Source organism: Pan paniscus, chromosome X (assembly GCF_029289425.2).
Source record: "Pan paniscus chromosome X, NHGRI_mPanPan1-v2.0_pri, whole genome shotgun sequence".
In the NCBI taxonomy this organism is placed as follows: Eukaryota; Metazoa; Chordata; class Mammalia; order Primates; family Hominidae; genus Pan; species Pan paniscus.
The window spans coordinates 44832101-44852004 of record NC_073272.2 but is presented as its reverse complement, the minus strand read 5'-3'; the positions used below and the strand labels follow the sequence as shown (position 1 = coordinate 44852004).

General features: G+C 39.0%; 1 long non-coding RNA gene across 1 annotated transcript in view; it reads right to left on the bottom strand.

Moving 5' to 3' along the window:
* Positions 1-15777, bottom strand: part of LOC134729802 (uncharacterized) — a 33352-nt gene extending 17575 nt beyond the window's left edge. Inside the window, exons 1-2 of the long non-coding RNA XR_010111252.1 lie at positions 15569-15777; positions 1215-1259 (exon numbers count right to left, since the gene is read on the bottom strand). This is a non-coding gene — a long non-coding RNA (uncharacterized LOC134729802). The remainder of the gene's footprint in view (positions 1-1214; positions 1260-15568) is intronic.
* Between the last annotated feature and the right edge of the window lie 4127 nt (positions 15778-19904).

The following is a 19904-nucleotide window of genomic DNA, read 5'->3' as shown; positions in this document are numbered from 1 at the left end:
ACTGCCTCCTCAGGATTCCAGACATTCCCAAGCATGTATAAATCCTAGAAAGAAAAGAGGAGCTGAGGACAAAACTTGGGTTCATTTTGCCAAGTTATAACAATTCTACTTGGACACTGTGATGGTGAGGTGCAGTGTTTATAGCCCACCTAGATTATTGTTTTTGATTGTAGCAGCCTATGGGGAAGGTTGCTGTAGAAGCAGACCTATATATTTTTTTCAGATTTCGTCAGAAATGAATACATACATGAGGGTCGTGGCAGAGAGACTTGAGGAAATATGGTATTATTAATGGAAATTTCTGAATGCATAGTGAAAGGCTTAATAAATAGACTAAATTTTTCCTGATGTTTAAAACATATTGTCTAAAATAATAATTTTGGCAAGTTCAATTTTGCAGTATTATCAAAGATAAAGTTTTGCCTTCAATTAAGCCAGGGTCACAAGTCAATCAGATTTCAAGTTAAAAAGGAAAAAATAGTCTATATTGGATCCACCCTGCCAGATTACTGAGGACCAAGGACATTGAAGTCCAGGCTGAGATGTGGTAACCCAGGAGTTTGGGCTAAGTGTGGGGGCTATGGTGCAGAAGACTAAAGCAGGCTGTCTAAGCTTGGGGAGGCGGTAAACCAAAAAGCTGTACTTTCTATCCTAATGAAATCAATTGGAAGGTACCTGGCATAGGGATGTCACTAAGTATACTGCTGAGTCTCTTTTAGCATTTCAGAGCATCGTTTTTCCAGTTACTGTGTGTTTTTCCTTCAAATCACACAGCTGTGTTTCTCTTTGAAGGCCCACTCTTGGGCTACTGGGTTTGCTTTGCCTCAACAGCAAAAAGTTTGAAGTGCCTGGGAGTTCACAAACTGCCCTTTTACCCCCACCCTAAAGCCAGTGACCCTTATTCCAGGACTGGCTGGTGCAGGAGTTATAAAGCCCAGCTACTTTCCTTGAAACAGCTCTAACTCTGAGCTGTGATTTACGCAGGATTAGGCTGAGGTAAGGACCTGGCCTAAAACCACACAATTGCTTGCTTCTTCCTCTTTCCTCTCCTGTTTTTCTCACTCTTTTACAAGATTCTCCTGGCAGCACTTCCTTCATAAACAACTTGCACCTGAATCCTCATCTTGCGGTCTGTTTCTGGGTAACTGACAATGATCATCAAAAATTTGTATATACAAATATATGGATAGTGGAAAGCCACTACTTCCACTCACAAAGAAACTTCAAGTATGCAGGTTCCCTTCTTTGAAATTCTTGTCCTAAAAGAGAAAATAAATGTTATTTAAAAAGAAAAGTTGGATGGATATTGAAATAAGCAAATTACATTTCATCTTATTGCATGTATGTTCAGGGTTGCTGAAAATCACATTTCATAACTGGATTAGTAGAGGAAGTAGAAGAAAAATAAGACTCAGTGCTTATCTATTAATAAATGCATATATACGAGGAACTGCTTGAAAACAATCAACTTCGAATCAGGTTCAAATTGGCTGCTGCTGAGAGTGGAAATGAAATTCACCCTCTGAGCCAGTGTACAAAATGTTCTACTTCTAGCTTGAATCATAAGAAAAAAGAAAAGGAAACTCTCTTTTCTTTTCCCTTTTAGAATTGGCTTAAAAGATAAAATACTGTTCTGCTAAGTAAATTCATAGATATACTGATCAGATTTCTGTTTATTTTCAATCCCTGTGCAACAACATTTGACATAAATTGACTTCATGTTCCGCTGCACAGCAAGATTTGTTGTTCATTCTGAATTAACATTATTCTGTAGCATGCATTGTTGCCATTCAGAAGCCAAATCAGGAAGTCAAAATGGCAACACTAATCAACTTTGAAGCTTTTTCAAATTGCATGTTTTGGAAACCCTATACATTTATAACATCATCCGAATTTGAAAAGGTAATCAAACTTCTTCATCATTTCTTGTTGGATACATGCTAGTTTGGCATTAGGACTGTACAATTTTTCTCAGAAAATTCCATTCTGAGAAATCTTTTTGTAGTGGCCATTTGAAAGATCTCTTTGCAGCCCATGGAACAAAAAATTACCTGTTTTAATGGAAACTCTTTCCTCTTAATGACAACATGGATGCTTATACAATGTTATTCCATCTCCTAGGTATACTTCAAGGACCAGGGTAATCCAGTCAGAATCTATACTCTGAGAATCTGGAATAGGAGCTAAGATAATTTTGTGTCAGTCTGTACTGAACTCTGAAAGAGAAAAGGTGTAAAATCTTGGGCACATGGCTGTTGTTAATTAATGCATTAGGTTCCTAGGGCTGCTGTAAGAAAAGTACCAAAAGCTTGGTGGCTTAAAACAATAGAAATTTATTCTCTCACAGTTCTGGAAGCCAGAAGTCTAAAGTCATGGCCCTGCTCTGAGTTTTCTCTCATCCTTCCTTGCTTCTCCTAGCTTCTGGTGTTTGCCAGCAGTCCTTGTCATTCCTTAACTCGTGGATGCAGTACTCTAGTTACAGGGCCATCTTCACCTTGTATATCTTCCCTCTGTGCATGTCTGCCTCCATATCCAAATTTCCCCCTTTTATAAAGATAGCAGTCATATTAGAATAGAGTCCACCCTAATTGCCTCGTCTTAACTAATTACATCTGCAAGGACTTTATTTCCAACATATCTTTATTGAGGGATACAATTCAAGCCATAACAGTTGGGTTCCCATGAAGCTGACCCTGAGATGAGGATACGACTGCAATCAAATCATTAAGTGCTCACAGGAAAAATCAGTAAGGCACTAATGGAAACAAGGCAGGATAAAGGAGGAAGCAAAAGTTCCATAGAAGGTTGGATTACTCAATTTTATCCTGCAACGGAACCCTGGAGTGTGAGTTACATTTTGGAGTTTTTCTGATTAGAGACAAGCAAACAGGGCATGCCTATGCTTTCAGCAATTATCATTGACTAAGGACTGCCTTGGGGGTGGTGGGGGAATGTAAATCCCCAGGCACTTTCATCTCTGCTACATCCCAGCAAATGGGACTCCAAGACTCTCTTGGCAGTCCTCTAAACAGAATTGTAGGTGTGAACTACAATTCCTATGCCCTAAAAGAGAAAATAAATGTTATTTAAAAAGAAAAGTTAGGCTGGGCGCAGTGGCTCACGCCTGTAATCTCAGCACTTTGAGAGGCTGAGGCGGGTGGATCACCTGAGGTCAGGAGTTCGAGACCAGCCTGGCCAACATGATGAAACCCCGTCTCTACTAAAAATACAAAAATTAGCTGGGCATGGTGGCACACACCTGTAGTCCCAGCTACTTGGGAGGCTGAGGCAGGAGAATTGCTTGAACCTGGGAGGCAGAGGTTGCAGTAAGCTGAGATTGTGCCATTGCACTCTAGCCTGGGCAATGGAGCAAGACTATGTCTCAAAAAAAGAAACAAAATTAGATGGATATCAAAATAAACAAATTCCATTTCATCTCATTGCATGATATGATTTTGCTTTGTGTCCCCACCCAAATCTCACCTCTAATTGTAATCCCCATGTGTCAAGAGAGGGACCTGGTGGGAGGTGATTGGATCATGGGGTCAGTTTCCCCCATGCTGTTCTCGTGATAATGAGGGAGTTCCTATGAGATCTGATGGTTTAAAAGTATTCGGCAGTCTCCTCCATTGCTCTGTCTGTCCTGCTGCCATGTAAGATGTGTCTTGCTTCCCATTCGCCTTCTGCCATGATTGTGTTTCCTGAGGTCTCTCCAACCGTGCAGAACTGTGAGCCAATTAAACCTCTTTCCTTTATAAATTACCCAATCTCAGGTAGTTCTTTACAGCAGTGTGAAAACAGACTAATACATTGCATGTATGTACATGGTTGCTGAAAATCACATTTCATGAACAGATTAGCAGAGAAAGTAGAAGAAAAATGAGACTCAGTGCCTGTCTATTAATAAATGCATACATACTAGTATCTGCTTGAAAACAATCAATTTCAAATCAGGTTCAAATTAGCTACCACTGAGACTGGAAATTAAATTCACCCTTTGAGCCAGTGTACAAAATGTATACTGGGGAGGGGAGGGAAAGGGATGCAGGTGGGCTAGCCCCCAAATTTGGGGCTTAGCTTAGGAGGGTTCTTGGCTTTTCTCAAGAAAGAATTCAATAATGAACCAGCAGTGAAAGACAGCACCTTTTATTGAACCAGTACTGCTTTTTGTGGAACAGGACTAATGCATAGGCAGTGTGCCCAGAGTTGGCACTTGTGGGCTATTGGCTAGCTGTATTTATATCTACTTTTAATTACATGCAAATTAAGGGGTGGGCTATGCCAAAATCTCTAGAAAAGGAGCATTAACTTCCAGGTAGTTGCCATTGAAAGGGGTGGTAACATCTGGGTCATTGTCATGGCATTTGTAAACTGTCATGGTGGTGATGGGAGTGTCTTATGCTAATGAGCAATGAGGGCAATTAGAGGTTGCTTTCAGCACCATTTGTTGGTTCCAGCAAGTTTCTTTGTTTCATCCGGTTGGGACTAGGAAATAAGTCCTCTGATCTTCTACCTCAAAAACATACCAAAGCTAGGGGATCCACAAAAGAGACAAATTGGAATTGGAAGGTATTTGGGCAGAACACTGATATCTGCTACAAGTCGCATGGCCACCTCTCAGCATGTGGACTGTGTAGCAGAAATAACAAGTCTGCAGAGAGAGAATAAGGAGGCCAACACAAGAAAGAAAACCCTATGACAGAGTCCTTTCTGGGTACCTGATGGCTTTCTTTCCCAACTATACTCTTTCTGAGGTTTTAATGTATTCTTTCCAATTATTTCCACAGTATCCCCCTATATTACCACAATAAATTCCTGCACCCTTCTACTTCTTCTTCCTAAGCTAATAACAGTTGTTTCTATGACTTGCAACCATACAACCCAACCACCAAATATGGCACTTTTCTTGGAATGGTTTGAATGCAGTCCTGCTTGGAAGGTCCTTTGGATTTAAACAAAGTAAAAATGTTAAAAAGATAAATGGAAAAAGGTAACAAAAATCTTTTTGAATAAATATCCCCTCTTTCACACTACTTATAAGGTTAGTTACCTGAATGTTCCAAACTCAGCTCATCACCTCTCTCTGGAAGTTTTTTTTTTTCTTTCTGTGAATGACACCACCATCCATTTACTCAGTTACCCAAGCTCATAAGTTTGTGTTATTTCCACTCCCCACACCCTATCAGATTCCAAGACTTGTGGAATAATCTCTCTGTTCTCTCAATTTTCAGTGCTGTCTCCCTGTTTCAAAACCTCTTTACTTACCTTTTTGTGTTATTATTCAAGCAGGTTCCAAACAGCCTTTCTGCTTCCTGTCTCACCTAATTTACTCTGCACACCACTACTGTTCTTCTTCACCCAGGCATATATCCATTCATTCCTCAACTATTTACTGAGCACCCATGCTACAGGTAGAAGTGAAAAATATAAATATGGATATGATATTGATAGAAATGGCATTTACTATTGTGCCTTGCATTGTTCTAAGTTCTTTACATGTTTTAGCTTATTACATTATCTTTAAATAATTATGAACAAGGTACAATTTTTGTCTATACTTTAGAAATTAAAAGAGAAAACGGGCGTAGAAAAAGTAAATAATTTATCTAAGCTTGCAGCTTCTCTCACAAGAGGTTCAGTGAGATAATTAAGCCCTATAGAAAACGACTGGAGTGACTATTTCCTCAATTCTTCCAAGAACGTATAACTAACACCATTCTAGTAACATAGGAAATAAATTAATGCATTGTATAGAACAATTGTTTTGGAGTGTTAGTGCTTAATTCTCTGGTGGAACCCTATTAAGAGCAGTCATGTCATGGGACTAGCAAATGATAGTTTTGGTCTCAGTCTGTTGACTCTGTGCCCATGCTCTCAGCCACTATGAATTGCTGAGACATGCAATAGTGGACAATGTTCCTTGTCACAGCTGTATAGCACCCAATTCCTTCCTATTGTTGAGATTCTCTCATTTCGTATGGAGCCTTGTCTTGCATTTAGAAAGCTGAAATTGTCCTCCCTCTCTCTGCCCCATGGTAGCCAGGCATATACCAGTAATTCAGATTCCATCATGGGGGTCTGCAATTTGAGATGGGAAAGAGTAACTCAGTGACACAGGGAATGTTAGGGAGTCCTCACAGTCACTGAGGCCATGTCAGCAACATTGTAACACAGTAGTGGTGTCCACTACATGAATAACAGCATGCCAGCCAGAGAATGTTACAAGGATATGATTTGTCCTCCTGTTCTTGGCCCTTTGATACTCTCTTTGTTTCTGTTCAACTGTACTGCAGGGTGAAAAATACATACAGTCTCATCAGATCTGATAAGAAGTTTGCCTAAAATATTCAAGATTATCAAGAAGACTATTTGAAACATGGATTTATGCCTAAAATTGTAAATGCTGGTTCACCTCAACCTAAGATTACGTATTTTGTGTTCATTTTTTATGTAAGCTCGGCCCTCTGTATCTGTGGGTAATGCACCCATGAATTCAAACAACCACAGATAGAATTTTTTTTTAATTGGGTCCGTAAAGACATTTTTTCTTGTCATTATTTTATAAGCAATATAATAAAACAACTGTTTTTATAGCACATTATATTAGGTATTATAAGCAATCTACAGATGATTTAAAGTATGTGGGGAGATGTGCATAGGTTACACATAAATACTAAGGCATTTTACATCAGGGACTTGAGCATCCATGAATTTTGGTATTTAAAGGAAGTCCTGGAGCCAATCGCCCATGGACAGTGAGGGAGGACTGTATATATACATATATACAGTTATGTACAACATAACATTTCAGGCAACAATAGTTTTGCATATATTGATGATGATCCCATAATATTATAATACCATATTTTTACTGTACCTTTTCTAGGCTTAGATACACAAGTGTTTACCATTTTGTAGCAATTTCCTACAGTATTCACTAAAGTAATGTACTGTATAGGTTCATAGCCTAGAAGCAACATGCTATACCATATAGCCTAGGTGTCTAGTAGGCTATCCCATCCAGGTTTGTGTAAGTGCACTCTCTGATGTTTGCACGACAACAAAATTGCCTAACAATGCATTTCTGAGAACATATCCTCCTCATTAAGTGATGCATGACTATATATACATTATATAGGATGAAAGGAAGCATTATTTGTAGTTTAGCATTATTACACATTAACTCTTTAAAGACAGAGCAGCTTGTTTCTAAACATGTGCCTCTTAGAGTTGTGAGGATTATATTTATATCTATCTATATCTTTATATCTATATAGCTGTATATAGATACGTAAATGTTAGAGTGTGGTGAGTGACTATTTATAATTGTATAAATAAATCCATGTTTCATATATTTTATATACATATATGTATAATAAATACACTAAAGAAACAGATGCACTGGGGAAGGGGACATATGCTTTTCTTTTTAACTGACATTGTAGAGGTCTCTAAGCTTTTTTGATCAAACATCCTAAATTTATCGTTTAAAATCTCTCATGGTATCTTCTAGGGTTTTAAAAATTTCATTTCGTTATATTTAAACATTTCACATCTTTGGAATTTATTTTGGCTAAAGGAGTGAAGGAGGGATCCCTCTACTGTTTTCTCTCCCCACCACCTTATTTTCTAAGGCCAAACCAACTCTATGAATTGTCAGTAATCCATCCTCAGCCTCATGTTATAAAAAGTATCTTCAAAATATTCTGTAAGACATTTGTTATAGATCACTTATTTGCTAAAAAAAAAATTGTGTGGTTAAGGGAACATGAGGTTTCAGCTTGCTTGGATTTAAATCAAGAGTCTCAGAGATGGTTTACATGGATTTTGCAGTGCAGTCTGACAAGACTGGCCTGATAGTCTTGCAGTAAAGCCCCACGTGCCACAGGCTTCTTGAGTGATGACTTGGCACTTGCTCTTCTTCTCCTGACAAAGATTAACAGCTACAAATTGGTTGCCGTCCCCCACCCCCAGCCTCTTTCTGCCATGCTGACCACCTGTTTTTTCTGGGACTTTTTTTGTTCAAGGCTGCCTCCCTTGCCTCTCTGTGTTGGAGTGGCTTCAAGGAGGCACTCTCAGTCCAGCCCAGCCTTATATTAGAACTTTCTTTGTTAAGTGAGGGATTTTTCTGCCACTTCTTTTTGGAGAGCTCTGTGCTCTATTCAAGTTCCAGAGTTCAAACTTCAGTTTTAATAACCAGTAGTTTTGTGATCTTGGGCAAGTTACTTACCATCTCTATGCCTCTGTTTCATTGCTTGTAAATAGGGAAAATAATATTACCTATCTCACAGGGTTGTCAGGATTAAATTAGTTACCACTTAGAATATTTCTTGGTATATGGTATATCATTGATACTTAACAATGCTCTTTAATATGTGGAGAATTTTAGGTCTATCTTGGAATCTATCCCTGTTTAGGTTTCAGTTCCACTGCATTTGGCTGGTATTTGTAGGGGGCAAGGCCCTTGGCCCACTGAAGTTTCCCTAAAAATCACTGGCATAAGGCATATTGATTAATAGGAGAATAGGTATACATATTTATTTAACGTGTATACAAAGGAGCCTTCAGAATGAAGATCCAATCCCCCAGTGAAGTACAGAAGCTTATATAAGCTTATCTTTTAAAATGTATTCATTTATTTTTAGAGATGGGGTTTTGCTCTGTCACTCAGACTGTAATGCAGTGACGTGATCATAGCTCATTATAGCCTCCAACTTGTAGGTCAAGCTATCCTCCTGCTCAGCCTCCCAGGTAGCTGGGACTACAGGCACATGCCACCATGCCTGGCTATTTCTTTTATCTTTTTTGTAGAGACAGGGTCAGACTATGTTGCCCAGGCTGGTCTTGAACTGGCCTTAAGCAATCTCACCTCGACCTCCCAAAGTGCTTAGATTACAGGGGTGAGCCACCACATCAGGCCCTTATATACCATCTTAAAGTTACAGAAAGAATGGGAGCTTGGATCCTTGCAAAACAAGAGAAATTCTATTGAGGAGCAGTAAAGGATTACTAGAGAGAATGAATGGTTGGGGAACAGAGATTACCTGGTAAGTGGTTCTCTTTAGAATGTGAATGAGTCTAAGAGACAGACATTATCTTATAGAGTCTGTTCAGGTGTGGTTACATTCTTGGTCTTTTTTTCTGCAATAGGTAATGAGATAACAGGGAGGGGAAGAAAAATCCATTGTTTTCCTTGGTGAGTTCAGACTTTAGGCAGATAAAGGAACTTCAGAGAACAACTTTATCCTATACTTTTTTTTTTTTTTTTTTGAGACGGAGTTTCACTCTTGTCGTCCAGGCTGGAGTGCAATGGCGCGATCTCGGCTCACCACAACCTCTGCCTCCCAGGTTCAAGTGATTCTCCTGCCTCAGCCTCCCAAGTAGCTGGGATTACAGGCATGCGCCAACACGCCCGACTAATTTTGTATTTTTAGTAGAGATGGGGTTACTTCATGTTGGTCAGGCTGTTCTAGAACTCCCGACCTCAAGTGATCCGCCCGCCTCGGCCTCCCAAAGTGCTGGGATTACAGGCATGAGCCACCGTGCCCGGCATATCCTATGCTTTAAGAGAGACTATTATGGGAAGTGAGGAAAGTCAGAGGGACCTTAAAGCTTCTTCAGTTCACCGTAACCAAATGTCATATTTTGAGGTATCAGTTTTTGAGCTCCAACATATTCTTTTTGGTTATAGTTTGTTGTGTGGCTCCTTCCTTATTTCATTAAAAATAAAACTTTCTTCCATTTATATTTTTTCTTTTGAAGGTCTATGGTGATTGATTTAATATGGGAAGAATATCTCTTCACCTCAGTTTTTCAATGTAACCTAAAGAGATCATTTTATTGTAGGGGAGGAAAAAAATATTTTTACCACTATGCTTCATAGTTCTTAGTTGGGATAGACCCCCGTAACAAAAGACAGATTAACAAGAGAAAAACAAAAAAGTTTATTAACATGTATGTCTTATGTATACATTGGGAGATACTGAGAGCAAAAAGTAAATCTCAAAAAAATGGCTTTGAATTCAGGCTTAAATACTATCTTCAGTTGAAACAAAGAAAGAAGGGTGTGGAGGGGAAGCAGTTAATGGGAATGTGACTAGAAAAAACATGGTAAACAAGGGTAACATTTTTTATGCAAATTTAAGCAGGTACCTTCTCCACTGATAAGAGTTTCTAGTGATTTAGAGTAAGCCTTCTCTTTCTGGTATGGAGTGGGAGACACCCTTACAAATGGAGTTTTTTTTTAATAGATGTGAATTTCTCTTACAAAAGGGTAACTTCTCTGTTTTTAGAGCTTCTCCTGTGTCTGTAGTTTCTTAGAATAATCAACTGAAAATAGTCCTTATGCCAAAGAGGCATATTTTGGGGTGGCATATTCTGGACTCCTACACTATACATATATAACACATTTATAGTTATAAGAAGAAAATATATCATTTCTCTCTTTCTCTGCTTGAATTATTTTCAATATTTGCTTGAATATTTCTTAAAAACACATTCATTTATCCGGAAACAATTCAGATACCTTGAGGTGTTTTTCTTTGTTGTTCCTCTATTGTATTGTTTTTATTTTAGAAATCTCTAAACACTCATTTTATAGAAATGCTATCCAATTTGAAGAGTTGGGGAAGAGTGTGATATAATCGTCTTTCATTTTCAATAATTAACTGCAAACTAATAGGTACAGTTTTATTTGGGTAAATTTTAAAACCCTTTTCTCCTGCAATTGTACAAATAGAAATCTATAGGCAAGAGCCATTAATCTTTATTTTCCTAATATTGTTTTGTGTAAATGCAGCAGTTGTCCTTTCAGATTATTTCCCTTTGAGCTTACATTGTGTTTCTCCATACAAGACAGGGCTAATTTCTCAAAATATGCCTTATAGAGTTGTCGTGAAGATCAAATCAGACCAAATCATGTAATGATTAAAAAACAATAACACTTAGAACCATGCTTGGTGCCTGGCATGCAGTAAGCACTCAGTTAATGTTTGCTATTATTGTTATCCTCTTTTGTCCTACAGGAGGAAGTTTCTCCCTTTAGAATGTCTTCCTAAACATTGAGTTGTGGTCATTTATATCACACACAGAGCTCCCTTCTGCCTTCTATCTCCTTCCCATTTTCAGACACCCACAAAGAAACCCCACAGGGATTCAACAGCATCCTTTTGTGGCCCTTTTACTAAATTTAAGTTTTGTGTTTTATCCCTGCTTCCTTGTCTTCCTTTATTCAGATTAGAAAACACTTGGTGAAATCATTTGTAAACTGTACTTGAAATGCAGGGTTCGGATGCCCCTGTGATCCACACTTTTAGAGGTAAAAATGGTTCAGTGCAGCTGTTTGTTTGAACTTGTTGAATATCTATGGGTGGAACCTCCGTTTCTGATTATTTTATGTCTGAATAACACCTGGCTTAATGTTTTGAAGGCGTAGCATTGAGCCTTGGCAGACGTCCATTTGAGGTTTTGTTGTTGTTGTTATTGTTAGCTATGTGACCCAGGTGAGGTACCTAAAAGCTCAGTGCCTCAGCTTCCTTATCTGGATAGTAGGGATAACTAACAATAATGACTATCCTACTGGATGAAGGTGAAGATTAAAGGAGTTAAGTAATAGCACATTCTAAAGATAAAATATATTATTATGTTGTATTATTTTATTATTGTTAAATAAAAATTATTCATGACACTTGTTAAAGAACAGTGAGGCAGACTATATTCAGAACTGTTGCAATAGGTATAGGGACCACTGTAATGGGGTTTTGCATTTGGGGAGAGAGATTGGGCTCAACTTCAAATATAACAAGGAAAAAGGGAATTTACAACCCAGGATGAGGGGTGGAAAAAAGGCATTTCATGCAAATGAACTTTAAAAGCAAGCAGGAGTAGCTATTCTTATTTCAGACAAAACAAACTTTAAAGTAACAGCAGTTAAAAAAAGACAAGGAGGGATATTATATAATGGTAAAAGGCCTTGTCCAACAGGAAAATATCATAATCCTAAACATATATGCACGTAACACTGGAGCGCCCAAATTTATAAAACAATTACTAGTAGACCTAAGAAATGAGATAGACAGCAACAGATTAATAGTGGGGGATTTCAATACCCCACTGACAGCACTAGACAGGTCATCAAGACAGAAAATCAATAAAGAAACAATGGGTTTAAACTATACCTTGAAACAAATGGACGTTAACAAATATATACAGAACATTTCATCCAATAACTGCAGAATACACATTCTATTCAACAGCACATGGAACTTTCTCCAAGATAGACCATACGATAGGCCACAAAATGAGCCTGATAGATTTAAGAAAATTGAAATTATACCAAGCACTCTCTCAGAGCACAGTGGAATAAAACTGGAAATCAACTCCAAAGGGAACCTTCAAAACCATGCAAATACATGGAAATTAAATAACCTGCTCCTGAATGATCACTGGGTCAAAAACAAAATCAAGATGCAAACTAAAAAATTCTTCGAACTGAACGACAGTAGTGACACAACCTATCAAAACTTTTGGGATACACCAAAGGCGGTGCTAAGAGGAAAGTTCATAGCCCTAAATGCCTGCATCAAAAAGACTGAAAGAGCACAAACTGACAGTCTAAGGTCACACCTCAAGGATCTAGAGAAACAAGAACAAACCAAACCCAAACCTAGCAGAATAAAGGAAATAACCAAATCAGAGCAGAACTAAATGAAATTGAAACAAACAAAAAAACCCCAAAAGATTAATGAAACAAAATGCTCATTCTTTGAACAGATAAATAAAATTGATAGACAATTAGCAAGCTTAACCAAGAAAAGAAGAGAGAAAATCCAAATAACCTCAATAATAAATGAAATGGGAGCTTTTACAACTGACACCACAGAAATCCAAAAGATCATCCAAGGCTACTATGAACACCTTTACACACATAAACTTGAAAACCTAGAAGAGATGGATACATTCCTGGAAAAATACAACCCTCCCAGCTTAAATCAGGAAGAATTAGATACCCTGAACACAACAATAACAAGCAGCAAGATTGGAATGGTAATTAAACAATTATCAACAAAAAAAGTCCAGGACCAGACAGATTCACAGCAGAATTCTACCAGACATTCAAAGAAGAATTGGTACCAATCTTTTTGACACTATTCCACAAGATAGAGTAAGAGGGAACCCTTACTAATTCATTCTATGAAGCCAGCATAACCCTAATACCAAAACCAGGAAAGGACATAACCAAAAAAGAAAAGTGCAGATTGATATCCCTGATGAACATAGACACTAAAATCCCTAACAAAATACTAGCTAACTGAATCCAACAACATATCAAAAAGATAATCCACCATCATTAACTGGGTTTCATACCAGAGATGCAGGGATGGTGATGGTTTAACATACACAAGTCAATAAATGTGATACACCTAGGCAAAAATTTACATTTTGACAACATCTGCATTTTACCAATAATCTTTAAGGCTGTTTTTATTTCTGAAAGATTAAAGTCACATGAACTAAAAAGTACCATAGCTTTTATCTTCCCTTTAAAAAATATTTCATCCAAGCCCTTATCCTTCTTTAAGTCAATTAATTAGAGCTCTTTTTTATAGACATCACACACACAACACATGTATAACCACACAGACAGGCAGAAGAAGATCCAGTAGCTATAAAATTTTTCCTTTGCCAATCTCCTAATTGCATTATTGGCTTCTGGGTGGAGCTCTTTAAGAGCAAGGCTAGGAAAGCATGTAGTTTCTAGGGTCTAATAAACAAGTGTAGCTGGAAGACAAAAACAGATTTTGGGAGGGATCTATACACCTCTAATTCCTGGCACTCCATAAGGAAAACAGGTGTCTCTAAAAATTGAATCTGTGGTGCCTTTTCTGTTTTTCCCAAGAGTCCCAGGCCATCAGAAATTATCTTAGAACCTCTCATGCATTCAGTAAGAGTGGCAAGGCAAAATGGAATTCAGTCGACTGAGAAAAAAACCTTTTCCCAGCAAAACAAGATCCAAGAAGAGAAAACCATAAAGTCCTTTTAAATATACCCATAACTTGGATATCCACTTTTAATTAAGCTGAGCGCTCTTTAAGAAAATCCTTTTAAGTCCCTTATTACCCGACTTTAGCCATGCCAAGTGGCCAATATTTCTGGCTTTTGAACTTTACCAAAGGTAACCTCCCAACTACTCCAAGAAAGGAAAATACAAGGTGGTTCATGGAGGGGAAGAGAATCGACAAATGGCAAAGGTCACACAGATATCAAACCAGAAAGGACTCATTCCCTAAGCCAGGATTGAACCTGGGACACCACTGTAAATGGTGGAGGCTGAAACAAAGCATTGCCATGTGGTTACAGGTCACACTCCCAATAATTTAAAACAAGATGGAGGCCTTCAGCAAAGTTTGCTACTGACCAGTTTGCTGGGCTTGAACAGTGGACCTATGTAATCCTAGGCCTACATCCCATCCTAAGGTACCCCTCTTTCCGACAGAACCATAAAGAAAAATATGCAAAACACACCAGATTGAGTATAGCTTAAGACCAACCTCAAAAATCCTTTTTTTTTTTTAAATATAATTAAAACTTTACAGAGAATATAAACAGTGATAGTTGGGATCCTGGCCTAGTCAAACGTCTTCTAAAAGGAAAATAAAAAAGCCTGTCACATAAAAGTTAATGCCTGGCCTAGTGGAGAAAAGAAAAAAACAGCTTAAAGTGCAGAGTTGGAAAGTGTATTAGTCTTGTTTTCACACTGCTGATGAAGACATATCCAAGACTGGGAAGAAAAATAGGCTTAATGGATTCACAGTTCTATGTGGTTGGGGAGGCCTTACAATCATGGCAGAAAGTGAAAAGCACCTCTTACATGGTGGCGGCAAGAGAAAATGAGAATCAGGTGAAAGGAGTTTCCCCTTTTAAAACCATCAGATGTTGTGAGACTTATTTACTACCATGAGGCCAGTATGGGAGAAACTGCCCTCATGATTCAATTATCTCCCACAGGGTCCCACCCACAACACTTGGGTATTATGGGAACTACAATTCAAGATGAGATTTTCGTGGGGCACAGCCAAATCATATCAGAAAGATGCCTGGGGAAAGAACTGCTTGTTCTTATGTAAATGGTTTCTTCCAACAGGGAGAAAAACTTAATTGCTGTTTCTTCCCTGGGGCTCAGAGCTGGACCCCTCAGCTAGGGGAGGGGAGGCCAGGTGAGGGGAAGACATCATGGACGTGTGGTGGGGAACACTGGCCAGCCTGCCACGTGGGGGCCTTGGGCCATGTGCTCCAGCCCCACCTGGGAGGGGAGGGGAGCAGGGAGTCATGCCTGCAGCCATTGGGGTGGGGGTGAAACACCCCCAATATTGTGAAAGAAAGGATAGGTGCCAGTACAGTCTCAAAAAAAGAAGGAAAATGCCATAGAAATTCTGGATTGGACCGAGACTGACACTGCTGACCCCTGAGAGCAACGAGGTGGGGCACAGTTTACCCTCAGAAGAAGTCCAAGGACAAAAAGTCTCAGAAACAAAAGGGACAAACATTTTTTGGTCTGCATTTTACTCACCTTTCCTCATGTACCAGTATGGGTCACCAAAATGATCCAGGATCTTTCGCTCCTTAGTTCAGCTAAAATCCAGGTTCTTGTCACAGGACCAGGAAAAATTAGGCATACGGACACATTGAAAGGTGAGGAGAGCGGAATTTATTAAAAGAAAGCTCTGAGCAAAAAGAAACCAAAAGGGGTCCTTCCAACACGCATCCACCTCACAGATTGAATGCCAGGCCACCACACACACAACCTGAAGAGGCCACGCTCCTCCCCACTGCATAAGGAACGAATCCCCAGTGGCTCCACCCCATTCTTCCAGTGAGCAGGCCGGCCCCCAGTCCATTGTGGGCATGTCCAGACAAGGGCCTGGGCAGGTTCTCTCATGTGCATAAAAGCATCTGATGTAAACACTTGTGGGGTGGTTGGGAGATTCTCCAGGGATCCTCCCTTAGCTGCCTCCTGCAAGTATCACCAGGACTAAGAAGTTTCCCATAATTTCAGACAAGTTTCCTTTGAAGATTGAAAATACACTGCGTATTGTTTTGGTTCATAGGAGGCCGTGTCTTACAGTGGCTAAGTATATGAACTTTGGAGAAAAAAAATGACTTGGATTTTAATTCTGGTTATGTCACTTTCTAATTATGTGACTTTGGGCATTGCTATGGTTTGAATGTTTGTGTGCCCTCCAAAGTTTATGTTGAAACATAATCCCCAATGTAACAGTGTTAAGATGTTTGGCCTTTGAAAGTTTCTTAGGCCATGAGAGCTTTGCCTTCATGAATGGATTAGTGCCTTGTAAAAGGACTGGAAGGAACAAGCTAGGTCCTTTTGCATTTTGCTCTCTGCCACATGTGGCTTCAGCAAGAAGGCACCATCTTGGACACAGAGAGAGCAACACTCACCTAACACTGAATCTGCTGGCATCTTGATCTTGGACTTCCCAGCCTCCAGAATTGTGAGAAATAAATTTTTATTATTTATAGATTACCCAGTCTGTGGTATTTTGTTATAGCAAGATTAATGGACTATGACAGGCATGTTAACTCTCAGATCCTCAGTTTTCTCAGGTAGAATCTTTGAACCTAGTACCTACCATATAAGAATGTTGTAAAGACTAAATTAGATGATGCTTGGAAAAGACCTCACATAGGTGCTCAGTGTATTAGCACTGGAGTCTCTTCCTTGTACTTTGAAATGTACCTGCTATGGTTTGAATGTTTGTTCCCTCCAAAACTCATATGGCAATTTAACTGCCACTGTTACAGTATTAAGAGATGAAACTTTAAAGAAGTGATTAGGGCATGTGAGCTCTGCCCTCGTAAGTAGGACTAATACCTTTCATACAAGGGCAAGTTTGGCCCTCTTCTTTCTCTTTTCCCTTCTTCCATGTGATGGTGCAGCAAGAAGACCCTTGCCAAATGGTGGCACATTGTTATTGGACTTCCCAGCCTCCAGAACTGGGAGCCAATACATTTCTATTTGCTATAAATTACTCAGTCTATTAGTCTGTGGTTTTCTACTATAGCAACACAAACAGACTAAGACAATCACTTGTACATATCATGATGCAATATGTGAGAAATGCATCCAACTGTATCAATATGACACAGCAATTAGGACTAAGAGCTAAGATCATCTGTGTCAACATGACTTAGTTATTTGTTCCAAAAAAAACCTTTCCCAGGGATGATAAAACTGCAAACCAATAAATAGTTTCAGTCTTTGCTTCAGGAAATTCCTACAAGTCACTTTATCTGAGACAACAGCCTGCTCTCCTGAAAAACAATTTATATATTAAACGGTTTATTTACCAAGGCGTGCTTCAAGACCTTGTGTCTACCAATCTTAAACCATTATGTTACAAACTGCTCAGTCTTGATCAGGATACCACACTGAAATCCACACCTTAAACCAGACCCCAGATCCTTTAAATATCCTCTTTTGATCTTCTGATTTTTCTTTTTTTTTTTTTTTTTTTTGAGACAGAGCCTCGCTTTATTGCCCAGGCTGGAGTGCAGTGGTGCACTCTCAGCTCACTGCAACCTCCACCTTCCAAACTCAAGAGATTCTCACGCCTCAGGCTCCCAAGTAGCTGGGATTATAGGTGTGTGCCACCATGCCAGGCTAATTTTTATATTTTTAGTAGACATGGGGTTTCACCCTCTTGGCCAGGCTGGTCTTGAACTCCTGGTCTCAAGTGATCCATCCGCCTTGGCCTCCCAAAGTGCTGGGATTACAGGCATGAGCCACTGCAACTGGCCTGATCTGATTCTGATCTGGCCCCTGGATACTTTTCTGGCCTCATCTCCTATGATGCCTTACTTGCTAATTGGAGCCACACTGACATACTTGTTGCATTTCAAATGCTCCAGGAATACTCACACCACTGGATTTTATATTTGTTTGTCCCATGTATATCCACATGATTCACTCTCTTATTTCATTCACATCTTTGTAAAAATGTCTCATTAGCAGAGTGACTTTTCCTAAGCACTTCATGTAAAATTAACCCTCCAAGTACTGTTTATTCCTAATTTGTGTTTCTCTATAGCACTTATAACCTATTGTATAGCTTTATGTGTGTGTATATACATGTTTGTCTATCTTCCTCTCACTAGAATGCAAGCATCATTAGAGAAGTGACTTTACTTTTGTTTGTCATTATATCCCTAATACCTAAACAGTGCCTGAAACATAGTGATTAATATTATTTGATGAATATTTGATATATATTTATTGTGAATAAATATTTGATGAATATTCATTATATGGTTTGGCTGTGTCTCCACCCAATCTCATCTTGAACTGTAGTTCCCATAATTCCCACGTGTCATGGGAGGGACCTGGTGGGAGGTAATTTAATCATGGGGGCAGTTATCCTCATGCTGGTCTTCTCATGATAGTGAGTGAGTTCTCACAAGATTTGGTGGTTTTACAAGGGGCTTTCCCCACTTTTGCTCAGCACTTCTCCTTGCTGCCACCATGTGAAGAAGGATGTGTTTGCTTCCCCTTCTGCCATGATTCTAAGTTTCCTGAGGCCTCCCCAGCCGTGCTGAACTGGAGTCAATTAAAACTCTTTCCTTTATAAATTACCAAGAGTTGGGTATGTCTTTATTAGCAGTGTGAGAACAGACTAACACAATTCATCAAGTAAATATTTGACAAATAAAGAAATGAGGGACAAGTGAAAGTATAAAAAGACATGATAGAGTCTCAGTTGTTGACACTTGCTAGAAGCAGCCATTTCATCCAATCCAAACTTGGATGCCCTGTTGATGTTTCTGGCATGAATCAGACTGTTTAGAGCAGTGCTATCCAAAATTGATCATGTCATTTCTTGCTTAAACCCTTCAATAGTTTTCTATTGGTCAGGAGTTGGTAAACTATCACCTGAGGGCCAGATCCATTCTGATGCCTGTATCTTGTACACAGAGTTTTATTGGATCACAGCCATGCTCATTCATTTATGTATTATCTATGATTATTTTCTTGCTATAACAGCACAATCGAGTAGTTGCAACAGAGACCATATGGACCACAAAGCCTAAAATATTTATAATCTTGTCTTTTACAAAAAAAAAAAAAAATTCTGACCCCTGCTATTGGCTAAATTAAGTACAATGTTCTTCGGACCTGTCTCATACCTGGAAGAACAGCAGTATGGGACTTAGCTAAGAGTTTGGAATTATGTAGGTTCTGTAGCGGTCAAAGGAAAACTTTCCCATTGCTGTCTGAAGTTTTGCTGAAAATCACTGACAAAAGGCAGATTAATAGGAGAAAAGACTTATATATTTATTTGATCATAGTTTTTTACATGACATGGGAGCCATCAGAATAAAGACCCAAAGATACAGGGAAAACTGTCCATTTTTATGCTTAGGTTCAACAAAGTATGGATAGCTTTGTAGAAATATAATTGGACAAAAGGTATGATCTAATGCCAACAGACTGAGTGGGGAAACCCAGCACGTCCTTTCTGTCTGGATTCTTCTTGGCCTCTTTGAGCAACATTCTTTCCTTCTGGGTGTGGGACAGAACCCTCTCTTGATTAGGGCTCTTATGACCTACAATTAAACAAGGTAAGTCAGATAATTTCTTTTTTTTATTTTTATTTTTATTATTATACTTTAAGTTCTAGGGTACATGTGCACATTGTGCAGGTTTGTTACATATGTATACATGTGCCATGTTGGTGTGCTGCACGCATTAACTCGTCATTTACATTAGGTATATCTCTTAATGCTAACCCTCCCCCCTCCCCCCACCCCACGACAGGCCCCAGTGTGTGATGTTTCCCATCCTGTGTCCAAGTGTTCTCATTGTTCAGTTCCCACCTATGAGTGAGAACATG